The sequence below is a fragment of the Salvelinus fontinalis genome, chromosome 14 (genome assembly GCF_029448725.1).
Source record: "Salvelinus fontinalis isolate EN_2023a chromosome 14, ASM2944872v1, whole genome shotgun sequence".
Taxonomy (NCBI): Eukaryota; Metazoa; Chordata; class Actinopteri; order Salmoniformes; family Salmonidae; genus Salvelinus; species Salvelinus fontinalis.
Genome location: NC_074678.1, coordinates 15,301,091 through 15,319,330, shown reverse-complemented (window position 1 = coordinate 15,319,330; position 18,240 = coordinate 15,301,091). Strand labels below are relative to the sequence as shown.

Genomic DNA, 18,240 nt, shown 5'->3' with positions numbered 1-18,240 from the left:
GTCCTGGCACCACACGGCCAGGTCTCTGACCTCCTCCCTATAGACTGTCTCGTCATTGTCGGTGATCAGGCCTACCACTGTTGTGTCATCTGCAAATGTAATGGTGTTGGAGTCGTGACTGACCGTGCAGTCATGAGTGAACAGGGAGTACAGGAGGGGACTGAGCACGCACCCCTGAGGGGCCCCGAATTGAGGATCAGCATGGCGGATGTGTTGTTACCTACCATTACCACCTGGGGTGGCCTGTCAGGAAGGCCAGGATCCAGTTGCAGAGGGGGGTGTTTAGTCCCAGGGTCCTGAGCTTATTGATGAGCTTAAGAGGGCACTATGGTGTGGATCACTGAGCTGTAGTCAATGAATAGCATTCTCACATAGGTGTTCCTTTTGTCCAGGTGGGAAAGGGCAGTGTGGAGTGCAACAGAGATTGCATCATCTGTGGATCTGTTGGGGAGTAATGAAAATTTGAGTGGGTCTAATATTTCTGGGACGATGGAGTTGATGTGAGCCATAATCGGCGTTTCAAAGCGCTTCATGGCAAAAGATGTGAGTGCTACAGGTCGGTAGTCATTTAGGGAGCTTACCTTAGGCCTTGGGCACAGGCACTATGGTGGTCTGCTTAAATCATGTTGGTATTACAGACTCGGACTGGGAGAGGTTGAAAATGTCAGTGAAGACGGTGCGGATGCTGCTTGTAATGCATGACTTCTGGTTGGGGTATGTACGTACGGTCACTGTGGGGACGACGTCATTGATGCACTTATTGATGAAGCCAATGACTAATGCCATCAGAGGAATCCCGGAACATATTCCAGTCTATGCTAGCAAAACAGTCCTGTAGCTTAGCATCTGCTTCATCTGACCACTTTTTTATTGATCTAGTCACTGGTGCTTCCTGCTTTAATGTTTGCTTGTAAGCAGGAATCAGGAGGATAGAATTATGATTAGATTTGCCAAATGGAGGGCGAGGGAGAGCTGTGTATGTGTCTCTGTGTGTGCAGTAAAGTTTTTTTGCTGATAGAAATTTGGTAAAACAGATTTAAGTTTCCCTGCATTAATGTCCCCGGCTACTAGGAGCGCCACCTCTGGGTGAGCGTTTTCTTGTTTGCTTATGGCGGAATACAGCTCATTCAATGCTATCTTAGTGCCAGCCTCAGTCTGTGGTGGTATGTAAACAGCTACGAAGAATACAGATGAAAACTCTCTCGGTAGGTACTGTGGTCTACAGCTTATCATGAGATACTCTACCTCAGGCGAGCAATAGCTCGAGACTTCCTTAGATATCATGCACCAGCTGTTATTTACAAAAATACATAGTCCGCCACCTCTTGTTTTACCAGACGCCGCTGTTCTATCCTGCCGGTACATCGTATAATCAGCCAGCTGTATGTTGATATTGTCGTCGTTCAGCCACGAGTCCATGAAGCATAAGATGTTACCGTTTTTAATGTCCGGTTGGTAGTTTAATCTTCCGCATAACTCAGCGATTTTATTCTCCAAGGATTGCACGTTTTCTAGCAGAATGGAGGGAAGTGGGGGTTTATTCGATCGCTTACGAATTCTCAGAAGGCAGCCCTCTCTTCGACCCCTCTTTCTCCACTTTCTCTTCACGCAGATTGGGGCCTGTTCCCGAGGAAGCAGTATATCCTTCGCGTCAGGCTTGTCAGAGTTGCAAATAAAACAAACAAAAAACCCAATCGGCTGGGGGCACGTAAAACATCTGCCTTCTTCTCCAGCGCCATCTTAACACTGTCGAACTGACAACCGAGGTCAGCTTGCAGGCACCCAGCCCGCCACAAGGAGTCGGTAGAGCCCGATGAGATAAGGACATCTCGGCCGGCCAAACCCTCTCCTAACCCGGATGATGCTGGGCTAGCAGACCTAGGACTTGTTTGACATTCATGCACTCTCGGCTGCAGACTGCCGACTGACCAGTGGTGACACGTAATTCAGGGCAGGTGTAGCAGAGCCCCACCTGTTTTGAGCCCCACCTGTTAAGCGATTTTTTATTTATTTTTTATTTTAGCTAAACAGGTGGGTCTCAATGACACGTCGCCACTGGTCAGTCGGCAGTCGCATGCACTCTCAGCTGCAATGTGGAACAAGCCCTATGTCTATGCTAGCCCAATATTGGACTAAAGGTGCCTAACGTTACACCTTAGTTCAAGGACATTACATGTTCTGTTTAAAGGGTAAATTTGATCTGGAAGCCAAAACAGCCAAATACTCTAAACGTGAATCGATTCTTAATTGCGGTACGGTTCTAGAAATATAAATCCCTCTACTTTCTATCACATCAATGCAAAATAAACACTTACTGTCTTAACAGTTGCAGCAGACAGTATGTTTCAGTGACAACACGTTTGTGCCATCTGTCTTCCGCAGATAGAGTAGACAACCTGTGCTAATTACCTGTCTTCGGTCTGTTTTCCATAAACAAGCTCTGTAACATGTAAATATGGCCGCGTGGAAACACTAACCCTATAAAGAAAGTATCAATTTAAACTTCTTTTTTTCCCCTAACCGATTTGTTAGAGAAGGTCATTATGCTTCTAAAACCGTACCGCATGCGATGCGTATTAATGTTCAGACCGAGCGCCGCGGCTCTTAACAAAACTCCCCCTACAGAAGACGCCTTCGTCCAATGACTTATGTGTCATGTAATGGTAGTGTAACTACCCTGGGTTTATAAGCGGGGAAATCGACACTGCCGTTAGAGCATGCTTTTGCAGCACAGTCGATAGCGCGCCGGACCTCGGGTTTAGAAGGTCGAGGGTTCGAGACCTGCTCCCTGCTGTTTCATTACAGTACTATGGGCTATGTCTATGCCTAGAGGATTATCAAAATAAAACATCATGGCAGAGATGAATACAGAATGGTTTAAAGATATTCCAGGTTATAGAATTTTTGGTAAAATAAAGTAGGCTATGTTTGTGCTAACTGGGCCCAGGCCAACACTGCTATTAGTGGCAAGATGGAGAGGTTGACAGTTCACAAACCAACATGTTTATATTATTTTTATGTTCTTTTATATATATATATATATATATATATATATATATATATATATATATAGTAATATAAAATGCATTTTAGCTATATAAAGCGTTTTGAGTAACTACCAACAGCATACAACATTTTACTCACTCAACTCATCTATTGTGAGCTTATGCTCTGAGGGGATGCAAAGTAGAGTGCGTGATGCTATCATCACCGGCTGGTCGTTGCAGGAAGTGGCAACCTGGAAGTTGATTTCAGAAAAGGTTAGCTGGGATTTTTCTTTCAACAGCACTTAATTGTAAGTTACCCTATGTTATCTATTTATTTAACTAAATGTTGTGACACATATGAACTATTCATCATGGTCTTAGTTCGTATTGCTTCAGAGAGAGTTCAGAAGATTGTTTCCATTTCCAGCTAGCTAACGTTAGACAACTCGATAGTTCGCTAACAGTGTCCAGCTTCATATCACAAGACGGTCTCACGTTACTATGTATGTTTGTCTGATGGTTGTTAAGAGTCTATGCGAACGAACTTGAGAAATGTTTAGCTATTGACGTTAGTTGCCCTAGCTAGCTCTGTGTCAACTGACCTGTCCAAAAAAACAACCCTGCTCATCTTTAACTGTTGACATGCTCATATGAATGTAATCATTAGTCGATTTGCAAGTAAAACGATCACTTCTATTCGACAAATTGACGTAGGACCCTCCCTGTTTCGTATGCTCCCGAAACATTTTGAAACAGAGTCGGCGTAATAAATACGCCCCAGGTTTCGCATTCAAGGGGTCATTGACCCATCTACCTGCCTACTGGGAATGAAAAAGTTTGGGAACCCCTGTTCTAACATGTTGGCTTCAGCATTCCCGAACAGTCCAATTACAAGTCAGAATGTTGAATAAACGTAATTTTAATTTAGTTTACCTGTTGTCAGCTGTTTTTGTCCTCGTGTCGGAGGTAATCTGAGACAAAAATATCAACAGGGAAGTGTTATTAACCCGACTTTCAGTACGCCGGTCTGTATATTTGTTTGTATTTCCGGTTTTGTGTTTACAATTCTGAAGTGATTCGCATGCGACAAAACACTTGCACATTGTGTAAACAATGCCCGAGTTTAACCGTACTACAGACCAAACGTTGTCGCATGCGATCAGCTGGCAAATTTCACAAGCACTTTCAGTTGATTGCGACGGAAACTGCTTTGGTCACAACTTTCGGTTACATTCGGCTATTGTTTACATATTGTGCATCACGAGCAATGCGTCAAGAGATTGAAAATACAAACCGGCGCCGCAAAAACTCAGGTAAACAATAGTTTACAGTGGATATTATATCTCCACTTCCTACCGTCAAAAGGACCAATAGGTAAAGTAAGTGTCAATATCATTTTATTCAACATTCTGGTTTGTAGTCTTTTTTAGGGTGACTTCTTTCAGACAGAATTTCCTTGGGGTAACCACGGTAACAGTCTGATGTTTATTCATAGACATATGTAATAACAATCTCATTAAATATACACGGTGTTTGGGCTATAAGTGTACATTTGACTCTGCAGAGGCAGATGTAGAGGAGCTCTGCAGGATAGAATGGAAACAGTGGCTTGTCAAACCAATAGGCATTTCCCCTTGTTGTTTTGTTTTATTGATGTGTACCCTGACTGGCCTCAATACCGAACACTGCTGTATCCTTAGTAAACTGCTAATGCCCCTTCTCAGTCTAACGGCCCTGCTAGCTGCAGCCATCGGGAGCCCGGCATTGCCACCAGCCATTGAGGGAATACTTCCTTTGAAATTAATGACAGGTGCTATACTGCTTGCGTTACGCCGAGGTTTAATTCTCGATGGCTGACGCCTGTTCTTGTGAATTTAAATAATGAGAAATAAAGTTGAATTTGGTGGGTTACTATGTAGTAGATAGAACGTCCCATTGATGGCAACGCGTGGAGTGTAGCTGAAGTGTTACTGTTTGTGTGTGTGTTCTCCAAGCCTCCAAGCTTACTTGTATGATTTGCTATTCATGGAAATGACAACAATAGAAGTATGTTGAGAATGTGAAATTATCATTATGAAAATGTTTGCTTGCATCAGAGCGTAGTTAGGCTGAGCCCACACTGTAGAGCTGTTTGTCTTTCATTATGGCCAGTTACTGCATGATTACACCCCATCAGATAGAGCCTGACATGATTCGCCTGCCCTGAGGCACTGTCCCGGCCTCTGCACAGCCGCCAATCCTGATTGGCATGATTTTGGTGATTGACATTTGGTAGATGATCCTGCTGCACTGATACAGCAGCATATTGCTGTGTTCTCCATCATCCATAATTGGTAGCTAGATGGTCAGTGTTTTGAAACTATAGCATACAGAGCCTAGCGCTAACATAACAATGATGTCTTTAGTCTCTTTGGATCAATTTTTAACTGCTTTAATAGACTTCTGATCTAAATGAGACTTGGCAGAAGCCTACATTTATGTAAGTTACCGGTAAGCTTTTTTTTTTTATTTGTAAGATTTTAAGCTTAGATATCATCTAAATGATGTAGGCCTAAGTGTGTCAGATAGGCAAGCAGCTGCCTTAATGTATCAGAGTGCCACATTTTTCATGTTGGATCAGTGTTGAGGGGTCTTCTTATTGGTAGAGGAACATTACCCCTGCTGTGTCACCCTCAGAAATTAAAGGTCAAAGCACAGACCCTTGTGTGTGTGTGTGTGTGTGTGTGTGTGTGTGTGTGTGTGTGTGTGTGTGTGTGTGTGTGTGTGTGTGTGTGTGTGTGTGTGTGTCCTTGCATATTGTACACCGTGTGCTGTTTCAGCTGGAGCATTGGGGAGAGAGAGACTGCACAGGCAGCTCTTTCCCTTGCTGGTCGACAGCTTAAGGTATCACAAACTTAATGAGACTCAAGCCATGTCCTGTTATCACACCTAGGAATACAGTATGTTTAACATCAACTGGAAAATGAAGACTAACAGTAATATAGGTATGGTATTCTTGTGGTTTCCCTTCCAGCTTTATTAAAGGTTCTGAATTATTGCGTTGTGTGGGTGGGTGTGCAGGCCTCTCAGTTAATGTATTATTTTTTTAATGATTTTTTGAAATTCCCCCCAAATTTAAAACCTTTCTTAGTAGTTACTGAATATTTTCTACAACTTTACGCTGTGTGTTTATCATTCTGTGGTTGACACTAGTGATGCACTGATATTACATTTTTGGCCGATACCGATATCCAATATTTTCCTTGGCAAAAAAAACTATACCGATAACGGATATTTAACATTTTAGCGGCCTTTTAAGTATTCTAGTACATTTAAAGAATTAAAACACACACATGGACGCAGCGGTCTAAGGCACTGCATCTCAGTGCAAGAGGCATCACTACAGTCCCTGGTTTGATTCCAGACTTTATCACATCCAGCCGTGATTAGGAGTCCCATAGGGCGGCGCACAATTGGCCCAGCGTCGTGCGCACCGTCATTGTAAATGAGAATTTGTTCTTAACTGACTTGCCTAGTTAAATATAGGTGACACACACACACACACCACAATGACCAAAATGTTATTTTGTTGTCATTTACATATGTCCCCATTACCAGTAAAACATAAACAAAACCTATTTCTTTCACTTACTTGCTGTGTTGTTTCGTTGTTCATTTGTTCAGTCATTTCATTCTCAACCAGGATTATTATGGAATACCGTTTGGGTCTTTGCGTTTCAAATAACACTATTTGATGTGTCAAATAAGCTTGTTGATCAATCAGGATCTGAATATGACTGCAAGTCAAATAATAATTTAACGCGTTCAAACATTTTTTACGTAGTTGTTACACATTGATTACACCATCACTCGTATTTCATATGTCACAACGATTCATTGATACGTATGCTATGATGCTGGTAAAGTTGTCTTGCGCACCTACTGTGCTGGTCATAAAAAAAGCTAGATAGCTCATGGATCCAAACAATGTTCTTCTCCAAAAACATAGCAAAACGACATAATCTGTTTCAGTTGCTATAGTTAGCTAGCTCACTATCTCGCTAGGTGTCAAGATGTAAAATAATCCTCATTTATAAGACAGTTCTTATTTGATTAAACTTGACATCGGGCCGATACCGATGTTGGCATTTTTAGCTAATATTGTCTGATTCCGATATGTTCACCGATATATCGTGCATCCCTAGTTGACACATAGCATGTCACAGGAAATCAGTGCTAAGCTGTCTCTGTCTCTCTCTGGTTGGAGCCTTTAGGACCCGCGTACCTCACCCGTGACTCCCACCCTCCTCCCTGGGGAGAACACAGGGACGTTTCCTGCCCCCTCACAGGGCTCTAATTGGAAATGTTGGGTGGGCCGGACGGCCCCTGCTTGTTTGTTTTAGTGGAATGCTCGACAGCGGGTTATATTTTTGTGGCATTTTCTCAGCAGTGGTTGCTGCTTTAGGATTAAGCCAGGGTTGGTTGAAGCAGAGCGGTTACAGCAGGGGTGGGAGGGTTGATGGGGGCAATATTTTTGGAGTGGCACTTCTCTCTCACCCCTGTTGTCCCTCCTCTCTCTCCACTCTCCCCCACCTGCTGGCCGGCCCCTCTCATACAGTCTTTTTGAGTAGTTACGCTGAGTGTGAGTGAAGGGTTATGTTTTTGGAGTCAGTGGCACTTCTGTCTCACCTCTGTCATTCCTTTTCTCCCCCCTCTTCCCCACCTGGCTGGTAGCCACTCTTTCCCCTCGCTCAGTCCCCCCTGCTGACAGGCTTGTTTGTTGGCCATTGGCTTTCACAGTCCTTGCAGTCAGACTACAGGGTAGTCCAGGACAGACCACACTGGATTCTGGGAGAGGAGGGATGGGTGATAACACAGTAATAATCCTTTAAAAACCTCTAATAAAACAGTAATAACACAGTAATAAGTAAGGGATAATCAACGAGGGGCTATGCGTTCTATGGAAATAATCAAATAAAATTTTATTAGTCACATGCGCCGAATACAACAGGTGTAGGTAGACCTTACAGTGAAATGCTTACTTACGAGCCCCTAACCAACAATGCAGTTTAAAAAAATATGGATAAGAATAATAAATAAAAGTAACAAGTAATTAAAGAGCAGCAGTAAAATAACAATAGCGAGACTATATACAGGGGGGTACCGGTACAGAGTCAATGTGCGGGGGCACCGGTTAGTTGAGGTAATATGTACATGTGGGTAGAGTTATTGAAGTGACTATGCATAGATGATAACAACATAGAGTAGCAGCGGTGTAAAAGAAAGGGGGGGGGGCAGCAATGCAAATAGTCTGGGTAGCCATTAGAGGTTGACCGATTATGATTTTTAAACACTGATACCGATTATTGGAGGGCCAAAAAAGCCGTTACCAATCGGCCGATTTTTATATATATATTTGCAATAATGACAATTACAACAACACTTAATGAACACTTTTATTTTAACTTAATATATCAATCAAATCAATTTAGTCTCAAATAAATAATGAAACATGTTCAATTTGGTTTAAATAATGCAATACAAAGTGTTGGAGAAGAAAGTAAAAGTGCAATATTTGCCATGTAAATAAGCTAACGTTTACGTTCCTTGCTCAGAACATGAGAACATATGAAACCTGGTGGTTCCTTTTAACATGAGTCTTCAATATTCCCAGGTAAGAAGGTTTACGTTGTAGTTCTAGGAATTATAGGACTATTTCTCTCTATACCATTTGTATTTCATATGCCTTTGACTATTGGATGTTCTTATAGGCACTATAGTTTTGCCAGCCTAATATCGGTAGTTGATAGGCTTGAAGTCATAAACAGCGCAATGCTTGAAGCACAGCGAAGAGCTGCTTGCAAATGCAGGAAAGTGCTGTTTGAATGAATGCTTACGAGCCTGCTGCTGCCTACCACTGCTCAGTCAGACTGTTCTATCAAATATCAAATCATAGACTTAATTATAATATAATAACACAGAAATATGAGCCTTAGGTCATTTAATATGGTCAAATCCGGAACCTATAATTTCGAAAACAAAACGTTTATTCTTTGAGTGAAATACGAACTGTTCCGTATTTTATCTAACGCGTGGCATCCCTAAGTCTTAATATTGCTGTTACATTGCACAACCTTCAATGTTGTGTCATAATCATGTACAATTCTGGCAAATTAATTACGGTCTTTGTTAAGAAGAAATGGTCTTCACACAGTTCGCAACGAGCCAGGCGGCCCAAACTGCTGCATATACCCTGACTCTGCTTGCACAGAACGCAAGAGAAGTGACACAATTTCCCTAGTTAAAAGTAATTAATGTCAGCAGGCAATATTAACTAAATATACAGGTTTAAAAATACATAGTTGTGTATTGATTTTAAGAAAGGCATTCATGTTTATGGTTAGGTACATTGGTGCAATGACTGCTTATTTCGCAAATGCACTTGTTAAATCATCACCCGTTTGGCGAAGTAGGCTGTGATTCGATGATAAATTAACAGGCACCACATCGATTATATGCAACGCAGGACAAGTTAGATAAACTAGTAATATCATCAACCATGTGTAGTTAACTAGTGATTATGTTAAGATTGATTGTTTTTTAGATGATAAGTTTAATGCTAGCTAGCAACTTACCTTGGCTTCTTGCTGCACTCGCGTAACAGGTAGTCAGCCAGCCACACAGTCTCCTTGTGGAGTGCAATGTAATCGGCCATAATCGGTGTCCAAAAATGCCGATTACCGATTGTTATGATAACTTGAAATCGTCCATTCCGATTAATCGGTTGACCTCTAGTAGCCATTTGATTCGGTGTGCTTGGGGGTAGAAGCTGTTTAGAAGCATCTTGGACCTAGACTTGGCGCTCTGGTACCGCTTGCCGTGCGGTAGCACAGAGAACAGTCTATGACTAGAGTGGCTGGAGTCTTTAACAATTTTTAGGGCCTTCCACTGACACTGCCTGGTATAGAGGTCCTGGATGGCAGAGAGCTTAGCCCCAGTGATGCACTAGGCCGTTCGCCCTACCCTCTGTAGTGCCTTGCGGTCGGAGGCCGAGCAGTTGCCATACCAGTCAGTGATGCAACCAGTCAGGATGCTCTCGATGATGCAGCTGTAGAATCTTTTGGGGGTCTGAGGACCCATGCCAAATCTTTTCAGTCTCCTGAGGGTGAATAGGTTTTGTTGTGCCCTCTTCACGAATGTTGGTGTGTTTGGACCATTGTAGTTTGTTGGTGATGTGGACACCAAGGAACTTGACGCTCTCAACCTGCTCCACTGCAGCCCCGTCGATGAGAATGGGGGCGTGCTCAGTCCTCTTTTTTTCCTGTAGTCCACAATCATCTCCTTTGTCTTGATCACGTTGAGGGAGAGGTTGTTGTCCTGGCACCACAACGGCCAGGTCTCTGACCTCCTCCCTATAAGCTGTCTCGACATTGTCGATGATCAGGCCTACCACTGTTGTGTCATCTGCAAACTTAATGATAATGATAATAATGAATGACTTGGAAGGTGTGTTCCAAGACACGTACTAGCGGAGTGGAAATGATTTTCTAGAGAACGCATAGAGCCCCGAGTTGATTATCCGTTTATTCCATGGCTATAATTTAACACATTTGCCACTAGAATGTGTTAATTTGCCGGTAGAAATGTGTTCAACAGGTAGCTAGCAAGTTTACTATAGCTACAGTAGTTGCCGTGGTAACCAAACAAACAGACTTGCTAGTTTAGCTAACCAAACCATCAGTCCTAGCTTGCTATTATAAAAATCAAATTCAACAATCTCAATGTTTTCAATTGGACTTTTACTTTCAAAAGCAGCTCAAACAAAACATGTAAGAATGAACTATAGCCATTGAATTCTACCGTGCTGATTTACCGTGTATTATCGGGAAATAATGCACGCTCTTCAAGCCAATCAGAAACAGTGTTCATCAATGCCATGGTACAACTCTGTAACCACCCTGTAATAATCCTGTAATAACATGATACACTAGCAGAAGGAACCACGCAATTCACTGTTTGTTTGCAATTTAGGCTAAAGGAGCTGTTTTGGTATTGTACAGTTTAATAGGTCAGTCTGTGGTTTACTGTGAGGATTTTTTTTTGTCACGCTCATCGTGATGATCCATGTTTTTGTATGTAAACACAGTTACTGTACTTATGACACGGCATTACCAAGGTTTAAACCCTGTCTCCCCGTAGCATCTCATTATGTAGCTTTCTGTCTCCACATCTTAAACCCTCTACAAACATCAGCCTGCATTCATACGCCCACATTTCACTGTTCTGTTTATTTATCCAGGATTCTGAGAGGAGAAATTGGTGCCTATGCTTAAGTCAGATCTTAAAAATATAATTTCAGACCAACAAACAGAGCCAGCCAAAGGATAACAAACGGGAGAGGAGACAGAGGGGATGGAGAGAGCCAGACCCAGACGCCTGATGGCTCTGGTCTAGTCCTCTCCTGGACCCTCTTACTGTCCTGTTATGGGATTGGCTGAGAAGTGCTGACTCATTGTGGAAGGCTTGACTGGCCAACAGATTCGATAACAAAAAATGTCTGTCTGCCCAAAAACATAAATGGCACTGCAATGACAACATATTACGAGTCAGATTATTATTATTTATTTTTTTACGCAATAGTGCTGATTTGAAGTTGTCTATTTGTAATCGATTCCTGCCTTATCAAAATGTAACATTTGATTCAAAATAAAACTAGCCTATGTATGAGCCTTGTTTTCAGTCTCCTGAAACTTATTTGATCCCTTTACTTTTCCTTTAATGCACACATCAGAGAGAGTGTAGCCTAACTGATGCTGTCTGTGAAATACTTGGCAGTGTTCTATCTCTCCCCTGCCAGTCTGCCACTGAGGGCCAGTTCAAAGAAATCTGTATGAGTTCTGGTGTGAGTTTTGAGTGAGGAATGGTTTCTTAAATCGCTGGCCTGTCAGATCAGAGATCAGAGCCGGTCATACCATGGCCATGATGTTTGGCCAGCTCTGTGCATTCAGACTGAGGGGAATCTTTGATGGAATCTGGTGTTTGTGTAATGTTGGGGGGCTGAGGATAGTGTTAGTATGGGGTACTGGGGAGGCTTAGTGGTAGCAGCGCTGATGGGGAGGCAGGCAGGGGTGGCGGTGTGGGGGGCAGACGGAGATGTCTGAAAGGGTTCCTTTGTGCCCCTAGTCCAGACCATCACACAGAACATACACCTAACCCCCTCTCACCTGTCAATCACTCCTACTTGGGGATATGAGAAACAGTACAGTACATAGAGCTCAGACCAGAGCGAAGTGGACCACTACACTACATACTATCTGTCTAATTCAGAATAGGCAGGCCAGTTGTGTGTAACATGAGCTAACATCAGGATTTCCTTAACAAGCTCACTTTGTAAACTCAGCCCATTGCTGTCTCCAGTAGGGATATCCCCCCTGACAACCAAGGGGACATCTCTCTGACCACCCCCTCTACCCCCCAGGTCCTTCTCACAGAGACTCAGTCCTTCTGTAGCAGTAGAGAGAGATGAGGAGGGACGAAAGGGACGCATGCTGGAAGTAGTAAGTAAGTCAAAGTTTAGGAATAAGATGACTTAAATAAACCACTTAAGGCTTACGTTTGGGAGCAGTAAGTGAAATCACCCTCCTGTCAAGCTGCTGCTGTCCCCCTTCCGGCCCTCTGCTCTCCCCAGAACCTTTCCTCCTGTCCAGTTCATTAACCTAAACAGCAGGGGGAAATCAGCCAAACCCCTAAAACCCAGACAATCTCTCAGAAGGAGGGGGACAACAATATGACAGACTGATGATCAATACTCACACTGCCTGGGAAGTGTGTGTGGGCATGCTGTGTGTGCTTAAATGCTGGCTTGTGTGTGGGTTTGTTAGTGCACGCATCCTAGGTTGTGTTAAATATCTGTCTATCACAATACTCTTATTTGCTCTCCTTAGCATCTTTCTAAAACAGAACAGTGTCCTGGCATCGTGTGTGGGGTATATTATTAGAAGTGTGCAAATGTCCCAGGGCATAGTCCTATATGGTTTGCATCTGTTCTTAAATATACAGTATAAAATACTTCCTATGAAAAAAGCAATTTCTCATATTCAGACCATACAACTGTTGTGTCACAAATGGCACCCTACTCACTATAGGCTAGTGCACTACCATAGGGCTCTGGTCAATAGTAGTTCACTATATTAGGAATATGGTGCTTTTTGGGACGCAAGTTGGGCTACATGCAGTCTTCCCTAACCAGAGAGCTCCTTTCTCCCTGGGCTTGTTGTTTCTGTTTCTTATCAAGACCTAGTAGGATCTAGTGTGACAGAGCTACCAAATAGAGGGGCAGTCACTCTGTTTATAAGTCCCTTTCCAAGTAAAACAAACCTGCCATTTTAGCCCAATTAGAACAACGGCACTGAGGGAGAGAGAGCAAGACGTAGACTGGGAGGTGTTGCCTAGGTAGGTAGCCTAGCGGTTAAGAGCATTGGGCCAGTAACTGAAAGGTTGCTGGTTCGAATCCCTGAGCCGACTAGGTAAAAAATGGATTAGAGCATCTGCTATATGACTTAAATGTAAACAATGTCAATGTATAGAGAGACAATGCTTCTGGATCCGTAATGTGGTCAATGAGTAGGACGATGTTTGATAATTAAGTGATGATACCCTAGAAGCAGGTGTTTGGAGGATATTGGGCACGGGTGTTGATTATCACTTAATTATCAGACATCTTCCTACTCATTGGCCACATTACGGATATTTTACCAACATATTCAAATATTGATTTACATATTTTCATTAACTTTATTTTGATGAATTTAGTCATACTATTTCATCCTTCCACAAGATATAGTCCCGACACAAATCTAAGGTTGCTACCCAAGCCGGCTAGTTCGTTTTATCGGTTCTGTATCTATAAACGCGACCCAGTCGTTCATTCTAAATGTTCTATTGCCATACTAATGGCTGGCAACGTTCTTATACCTTGCTTGCTAGCAAGCCAACTACAGCTTACTTAGTTACGTCAAACAGTGCAGCCAGAATAACAACAAAGTAGCTCCATTTACATTTGTTTAAGCTGTTTTCTAGTGACAGTTTAGTTGGATACATCCATAAATGAGCTAATGATGCGTGATTTCACCTGGCATAGAAAATGTGCTCTTTCATCAGGACACTGTTGTTCAGAGGAGCTAGCCAACAACACAGCTAACACAACACCAACACAGCTAACACAGCGCCAACACAGCTAACACAGCACCAACACAGCTAACACAGCACCAACACAGCCAACACAGCTAACACAGCACCAACACAGCTAACACAGCACCAACACAGCTAACACAGCACCAACACAGCTAACACAGCACCAACACAGCTAACACAACACCAACATAGCTAACACAACACCAACACAGCTAACACGGTCACTTCAAACTGAAGTGGGAAAGACTGCAAACTAGCATTTAGTTTCCTTTGACGTGTTTTCTATTTCTTTGTATATGTCCATAAAAATGATGCTGATTCATGATTTCGACTGGCTGAGAAACGCTGCCTGCATGTCTGTCTCATCCCGACTCTGTACACGTTCATTACTATGGGACAGCTGGAGATTGAATTTCAATACTTAAACAATGTTGCAAATGTCAGAGAGACAGATGGCAAGGTTTATACAAATCTCCGTTATTGAAAACCAAATGCTAGTCTAAAAGAAATGGGAGATAATGTCTAGATGCTTTTTACATTAGAGATCACGTTTATAAATTGTCTGGCTGGGCTGCTGAGACAGTGGATAGCGCAGTGAGATGGAACCGAGTAAATAGGCATTTCAATGTAAACTTGTGGAATAGACATCGGTTGGAATGCGTTTTTAACAAATCAGCTTTCAGGATTAGACCCACCCGTTGTATAAACACAGGACAATCAACAAGAATGGTAAGAAGAAACCGGCAGAGAGAACGGGAGAGAGCAGTCCTTAACTGCCTTTTTATATTACTTTAATTGTTATTAATGTACTGTGTGCAGTGTCTAGCCTACCTTTTGATTTTCAGGTGGTTTATTGTAGGCTTTCCAAAGAGGGTCCTTTAGTGCCCCCTAGATGATTCTTGTAGAACTAGTAAACAAACACTGCTGTAAAACAATCTGCAGTGCAGTCATGCAAATACTGTTGCTTAGCTTACCTGTTTTTTTTTCTTCACATTTTTTCAGTAACAGTATGACTCATGGCAATGAACAATAACCTACTGAAACCTGAATAGGCATTCCTATTCTGGAGTTAATTTTGATACAGCTTAGTTTTGTTTCTGCTCCTGTCATATCTAAGAGCTTGGTCAATATAATGGACGCAGTCCTACATAAAATGTTTATTAAAAATGTAACATCTATGCCTCAATTGTCACTGACAGGGTTGTTCCACTAGCTTGTGACGTGTGGCTCATGCAAGAGCCTCCTTGCTCTGTCTGTGTGTGTGTGTTACAGAGTGGAGGGGTCTGGGCACTGTTCCCGTGTCCATGCATGGCCCCCAGAGTAAAGTAAACACAGCGCTCTTTTCTCATCTCAGCCGTCAGCAGGCTCTCCCCAGGCCAGAGCCAGAGACCACACAGCCAGACCACACACACACACTGCCCCGACCCCTCCACTCCGCAGCACAGATCCCTCCACACACTCACAGACCACACAGCGCCAGCTCGGGCCCCTCGCATGCAACCGAGCAGAGCTGTCATTCTTCCTAGCCTGTGTGTGTGTGTACACAAAATGGGGATAGAAACACTCCTGTTGAGGAAACACAACAGTTGTTGACATTTTATGCAGAAGAAGACAGACTAACCCTTATATTCCCCACTGCCCCCTCCACTCAAACTCCCTTTCTAAAGATATGAGCTTGATGAACGACAGACGAGGCGCTTGTTTAAGGCCTGTTAGCCTCTTATCTTCTCCATGTCAGATCCCCTGCCCCTAGATTTCCTCTGACAAGTACACTGCACCGGAGGTTAGGTTAGGCTGCATGAGTTAGGCCTACATCCCCTTTGAGTTATCAGACCCCCATCTCTTTAGGATGTCATTGTGTGTGTGTGTGTGTGTGTGTGTGTGTGTGTGTGTGTGTGTGTGTGTGTGTGTGTGTGTGTGTGTGAACTCAGATTATAGCCTAGTAGAATTGCTGTTCTATCATTCTGTGTGTGTAGCTAGCTAGGTGCCACTGTGCTTTTGTGAATGTGCTGAATAATTTAAGGATTTAATAGTTTTTTTAGTTTTTTTTTACTTGTAGCTTTATTAAACTTGTTGAGTTTATCAAAAAATATTCAACAAGTGTAGGCTAAATGTACACTCTGAGATGATGATGTTGCCACAGATTTGCTGCATCACCGTTGGTTCCTTTGTTGCTGCTGTGTTCCATGTGAGCTCCTGCCTTGTTTGTAGAGAACGTGTTTTGGCTTTAGTGTTAGAAAGAAAAGTGGTTACAGAGAGGTAAGGTTGTTGAACCTCAACCAGACCTGGCACCTATTTATTAACACACATCTGTGATGAAAAATGTCTTGGACACCACTTGTTCTACAGGTTTTTTAGACCTCCTCAAATATATTTTCCTCCATTTTAATTTATAAAATTCTAAACAGTTTCACATTTTATGAAGAAGAAAAAGATTTACCCGTCTTTTAGCTGTTTCTCTTCCACACTGGCATATCATCTCTAAATTGATGACTGGTGTTTGTTCTGTGAGTGACAGTGGGGGGAAAAGGTTGCGGAGGGGTGTTAAAGGTGGGGGAGATTGAGAAGCTCAGTTCTGGTGACTTTTTAAAAGGACATTCTACTGCAAAATGACTGAAAATAAAAGTATGCTGACACCATCTAATATAGCATGTCCAACTCCAGAAATGAGCCCAATAGCACATTGGTAAAATGATTTGATTAAATTATTTTAACATATTGGGCCATGTATATAGCCTATGCATGGTCCATATGAACAGGTAAGCTATTAGCAATAAACATTATAACCTCTTGCCCAATTGATGCAGCAAAGTGCAAATAAATAGGCTGAAGCATTGACCCAATTGGGCTAATCATTAGCCAGATCCCAAATGTGATCTTTTAACTAGTTATTATCCTATTGATACATTTTATGGCCCAAAAAACTTGCACAGTGATTATAATGTAGGCCTACCTGTTGGGGTAACTTGGGGTGACTTGCCACCCGGAGTAACACACACCCAGCCTATACTTCTCACAGAAACCACTTCATGTCAAGTTTTTCCCCCAACACTTTCTCTGGTTGCCACTACTCTTGATCAACAGAAAATACTATCTGTCTCATCACCATTTTTAAGTCACTTCCCAAAAATTATTTTGAGGTAGAGTTGCGTTCTACCCCATGTTACCCTACAATTGACCGGTGTTACATTCAGCCCCACTCTCCCCTATGCACTCACTGTGAATTGCAGAGCAGTAACATGTTTAGCAGTTACACTGGTGGGTACCGAAGGCAATCAATTAATAAAACCTTGGAAGAGTTCAGTGTTGGATAGCCATAGCTAGCTACCATCCCTCTCTGTTTGAGCCAGGTGTTTGAGTAGGCTAAACTAACTAGCTGCGTTCACTAGCTAAGTAAGTGAAAGTGAAAAAAAGACACTGAAATATAGCTAGCTCTCTCTCTCTGCCTCTCCCGCTTCTTCAGTTTTGAATAAATGAATTAGTTAATTGTTCAACTATTGTCTTTCTCTCTCTGATTCAACTACTCACCAAATGTTATGCACTGCAGTGCTAGCTAGCTGTAGCTTATGCTTTCAGTACAAGATTAATTATTTGATCTTTTGATTGGGTGGAAAACATGTCAGTTCATGCTGTGATACGTTGGAGGACGTCCTTCCGGAAGTTGTCATAATTACTGTGTAAGAGGGTGAGAACCATGAGCCTCCTCGGTTTTGTATTGAAGTCAATGTACTCAGAGGAAGACGGAAATACACCATGGTCCTACCCTACAGAGTGCTGTTGAGGGTATTGTAGACCTTCATTGCAAAACATTGTGTTTTAATCAATTATTTTGTGACGTGAATATACTAAACAAAAATGTAAATGCATCATGTAAAGTGTTGGTCCAATGTTTCATGAACTGAATGAAAAGATCCCAGAATTTTTCCATAGGCAATAAAAGCTTATTTCTCTCACATTTTGTGCACATCCTTGTTATGAATATTTCTTCTTTACCAAGATCCACCTGACAGGTATGGAATATCAAGAAGCTGATTAAACAGCATGATCATTACATTACATCATTACCTTGTGCTGGGGACAA

At 42.4% G+C, this 18,240-nt stretch overlaps 1 protein-coding gene across 10 annotated transcripts in view; it reads left to right on the top strand.

Annotated features, from left to right (window-relative positions):
* The first annotated feature begins 3,187 nt into the window (after positions 1–3,187).
* The window catches only part of LOC129869534 (exocyst complex component 2-like), a 196,599-nt gene continuing 181,546 nt past the window's right edge, over positions 3,188–18,240 (top strand). For 5 of the 10 annotated variants that reach the window (XR_008761965.1, XM_055944020.1, XM_055944014.1 and 2 more), the window contains exon 1: positions 3,188–3,295. The gene's annotated coding sequence lies outside the window, so the exon portion shown is untranslated. Of the gene's footprint in view, positions 3,296–4,059; positions 4,301–4,347; positions 4,367–12,444; positions 12,528–18,240 lie in introns of those variants that run through there. The other 5 variants (XM_055944016.1, XM_055944015.1, XM_055944018.1 and 2 more) reach the window with 5 other exon arrangements.